At 35.3% G+C, this 4952-nt stretch overlaps 1 pseudogene; it reads right to left on the bottom strand.

Moving 5' to 3' along the window:
- Positions 1 to 315: 315 nt before the first annotated feature.
- On the bottom strand, positions 316 to 4385 carry LOC107062878 (uncharacterized; annotated as a pseudogene).
- Between the last annotated feature and the right edge of the window lie 567 nt (positions 4386 to 4952).

Raw genomic sequence — 4952 nt, 5'->3', positions numbered from 1 at the left:
AGTGTATTGATCGTTATATATCCAATTTAAATATATCCCCCCCACCCTTTATATTTTTTTTTCGCTTCACAAGAATTTATCATATTTTTAGTAAGGTTTTAACAAGAGTACACACAAATAAGAATAATTTTTCAAACATTTTCAAATCTTGAATTCGCCTCTAAAACGAGAATTATAAGGTAATAACGTCCCTTTTGTTCTTTCATATTGTATAATTAACTTGAGGTGATCCCCTCAAATAAACATTAATTTACACATAAATCCACAAAAAAAACAAAATAATTACTTTTACATTTTTATATAATTGATATGTCATCAAACAAACAAATCAGCCACATGAGAAGCATCATTAGTTTTCAAACATGGAATGAAACGAGCCATCTTGGAGAATCTATCCGCCACAACAAAGACACTATCCTTGCCATTCCTCGGTTTTGGTAAACCTAAGACATCCATAGAGATATCTATCCAAGGAGAAATTGGACCAGGCAATACAACCCATGTGGTAAAACCCTAGATTCAGCATGTTTACATTCTAAACATTGTGCACATAATTTTCTTACATCCTTGCATGTGCCCGTCCAAAAGAAATCTTCAGCAAGTATATATAAGGTTTTTGGCACTCCAAAGTTACCCATAAGCCCCCCACAATGTGCCTCTCTTACAAAAACATCACGCAATGAACATATAGGCACACAACTTATTTTCCTTGAAAAGGAACCCATCATGTAGAGTGAATTTCTCAAAGGGTCCCTTAAAACATGCATCATAAGCAACCCCAAAGTCTCAATCCTTAGCATACAGAGTTTTAATGTGATCAAATCCCATCAGCTTAGAAGTAAGAGTAGAAACAAGCACGTACCTTCGGGACAATGCATCAATCACAACATCGTTCTTACCTTGTTTGTATGAAATCACACAAGGAAATGTCTTTGTGAACTCCACCCATTTGGCATGTCGTTTACTTAGCTTGGATTTTCAAGCACCTCAATGATTCATGGTCAGTCTTTATCACAAACTCACACGGCCATAAGTAATGTTGCCAAGTAGCCAAAGCCCTTACCAAGGCATACAATTCACGATCATAAGTAGAATAATTCAATGTAGCTCCACTCAATTTCTCACTAAAATATTCAATAGGCTTAGGGACCGTTTGGTCATGCGATATGGTATCATGGTATGATATCATAATATGGAATTATTAGATAACATTGAAGTTTTGTTTGGGCATACGATATCAGATTTTTGTGTTGTATATTTTCTCATAAACATAAGAATCTCATAAGTTGTAAAACTATTAAAATAGCCTCAATTGTTTATTCAATCTTACCATATAAACAAAAATTAATAAAATAGCATCATAAATTATTACAAAGATATTTGTTCTCTACTTAAGTAATTGTTTCATCTAACTTTAATTCATCAAAATTTAATTCAATAAAAAATTGAACATAAATTGGAATGTACTAGTCTTTAATATAATCCTCCCACATAGTACGGACAATTTCCTCACGTCGAACTTGCATTTCTCGATCATGTGACCAAGAAGACGAACCAGCATTGTTACTTTGAGTTGTAATAAATACAAAACGGTAGACGTAATAAATTAGGTGTTAGACTACATGAAGAGAACAATTTATTACTCAATAACGGTTGATGTGAGTTAAAGTGACTATATGTTGGTGAGAATAATAAATTTTATGTCGGTAAGAATAATAAATTTTAAAAAGTAATGATGTGATTATAAATTTTATTTACATATGACATAAATGGTTATTAGATATAAATATGGGGTTGTTTTAACAAAATATAAACTTGTGGATCAATTTTTTTATTAAATATATCTCAAATCATGATATGGAATTCCCATATCATGTTTTTTGGAGAATATGGAATCATATCTCATGATATGGAATCATCGTAAAATCACATGTCCAAACGCTGATTCCATCTCACGATTCCATATCGTGATATGGTATCGCATGGCCAAACGCCTACTTAGAATATTGTATTAGAACAGCCCCTATGCCATTTCCACTAGCATCACATTCAACTTCAAAAGATTTAGTAAAATCAGGTAATTGTAACAAAGGAGCAGAACACAACTTATCTTTCAAGACATTAATGCATGCTCTTGTTCTTTTCCCCAATTAAATACCTTATCCTTTTTAATGACTTCCATTAATGGTGTAGCAATTGTACTAAAATCCTTCACAAATCTCCTATAAAAACTAGTAAGTCCATGAAAACTCCTCACTTCAGTTACACTCTTAGGAATATGCCATTTTTTATTGCTTTAATGTTATCTTCATCAACTTCAACACAATTCGAGCTAACAACAAAACCAAGAAAGATTAATTTATTAACACAAAATGTGCACTTTGCTAGATTAGCATACAATTGTTGCTCCCTAAGCACATCAAAAACTAACCTCAAGTGTTCCTTCTTTAAGAGACGTAGAAAAGATAAGAATATTATCCAAATATACCACCACAAACTTGCCATGAAAATCTATAAAGATATGGTTCATTAGCCTTATTAAAGTACTAGGTGCATTAGTTAATTAAGCCAAACGACATTCCAACCACTCATACAATCCATACTTAGTTTTGAAAGCCGTTTTCCACTCATCTCTAGGATCCATTCGAATTTGGTGGTATCCACTTTTAAAGTCAATTTTTGAAAATACTTTAGATCCATACAATTGGTCAAGCATATCATCTAGGCGGGGGATAGGATGTCAATCCTTAACCGTTATTTTGTTGATGGCACGACAATCCACACACATCCTCCAAGTTTCATTTTTTTCGTACCAAGAGCACATAGATAGAACATAGACTCATGCTTTCACTCACAAATTCCTTTTCAGCAATTCCTCTACTTGCCTTTGTAGTTCTCTTGTTTCATCTGGATTGCTTCTATAAGAGGGCCTATTCGGAAGTTGAGATCCAGGAACAAAGTCAATTTGATGTTCTATTCCTCTGAAAGGAGGTAATCCCTTAGGGATATCTAGAGGTAATCCCTTAGGGATACCAAGAGGAAATACATCATCAAAATCCTGCAAAAGAGTTGATACAACACTAGGCAAAAAAGGAGTCAAATCATTAGTGTTAATCATAACTTCCCTATAAGTGAGAAGAACAATGGGCAGCCCCTCTTTTTTTCCAAGTAAACACTCTTTCGCTTTTGCAAGACTCACTATTTTTTCACCCTTAGCCTCTTTCCTCTCACCAATTCTCTCTTTTTTTATCACTCATTCCCATCTTTTCTTTTTCCTCATTGTTGCTCTCCCTCTTCTCATGCCTCCCTTGAATTTTTTCCTCTCTCTCAATTTTTTGACTTTTTTTTTATCCCTCCCCATGTTTTCCCACTGTTTGTTTTAGTCGTTGTTGGTTTTCATACACTTGAGAAGGAGTTAATGGTGCAAGAATATACTTTTTCCTCTTATGTTCAAGAGAGTACTTATTTCTCCTCCCATCATGGGAAGCATATCTATCATATTGCCAGGGTTGGGCCAACAAAATATGACAAACTTGCATTGGCACAACATCACAAAGAACTTCATCAGAATACTCTCCAATAGAAAAGGAAATCAAGCATTGTTTAATTACCTTAAGCTCCCCACATTCATTCAACCATTGAAGCTCATAATTGGCCTTACGTTTCGTGCATGGAATGCCCAATTTCTTCACCACATATGTACTCACCACATTAGCACAACTACCATTATCAATTATCATAGAGAAAATTCTACCTTTTATCCCACATCGTGTATGAAAAATATTCTCTTTTTGTGCCTCATCAAACTCTCCTATATTAATATTCGTAAGACGCCTAACTAACCCCCGATAATTGTCCATTATTATGAGGAGACACATCTCTCTCGTCCTCACCCCTAACACCCTCTTATTCTTCTTTCCCCTCACTTTTTTCACTCTTATATTCCCAATTATCCTTAATTAAGACAACTCTTCTATTTGGACATTCAAACGCCTTATCGTCCCCTCCCTTGACACTTGTGAACATTGTATAGCACTAGAAGGGTAGAAGGAGTAGTAATTTTTTGTGTTAAAAGTCTTACCTCCATCTTTGGCCTCCCATTTACCTTTTGCCCTATCATCTTGTGATTTAGGCATTGATTTCTCCTCATGTGTTAGCCATTGTTTCCTTGTAGTTGTAGTAGATCGATTCTTCCATGAACTAGCTTGTTGCTTCCTTTTATTTTGTTTTTCTACTTTTACAGCCAACTCAACCAATTCATCTGAATTCACGAATTGTTGCAATTCTACTACATCAACTATTTCTCCATTTAAACCATTAAGAAATCTTGCCATAGTGTCCTCCTCATCCTCATTACAATTAGCTTGGATCATAGCCCTATCCATAGCCTTGAAATAATCATCCACATAAATAGAACCTTGCTTCGGAGTTTGAAGGCGTTTTTGCAGATCTCTTTGGAAGTGTGATGGGACAAAACGTTTTTCTCATAACCATCTTCATCTCGTCCCATGTCGCAACGGGTACTTATACATTGTCTATTCTGTCTCTGCAGAACTTCTTCCACCAACTAGCAACATAGTCAGAAAATTCAACAACAACAAGTCTAACCTTCTTACCTTCAGAGTAGTTATGCCAATCAAAGATGGCCTCCACTTTCCTCTCCCAATCAAGGTAAAAGTCTGAATCTCTTGTCCCTTGAAAGTAGGAATCTTCATTTAATGCTACTAAGATTGTCATCCTCAACCCTAACTCATGGCGCCCTCCTTTCGTTTCTCTGTTGGTACGCTTCTTGAAATTCGTCTTCATAATCACCAAATTGATCCTCAGTTTGCTGGACTTGAGGAGCTCGGAAAGCTTGTCTTTTAACTTGAGGGATCGGGTTTTGATGGATTCTCCTCACATCGGTCATGTCCACTGGATTATATGGATTTTGTGCAATCTCTAACGCATTA

This window comes from Solanum tuberosum, unplaced genomic scaffold (genome assembly GCF_000226075.1).
Source record: "Solanum tuberosum cultivar DM 1-3 516 R44 unplaced genomic scaffold, SolTub_3.0 scf00266, whole genome shotgun sequence".
Classification (NCBI taxonomy): domain Eukaryota; kingdom Viridiplantae; phylum Streptophyta; class Magnoliopsida; order Solanales; family Solanaceae; genus Solanum; species Solanum tuberosum.
Note: the sequence above shows the minus strand (reverse complement) of the source record. Positions and strands in the feature narration are given on the sequence as shown.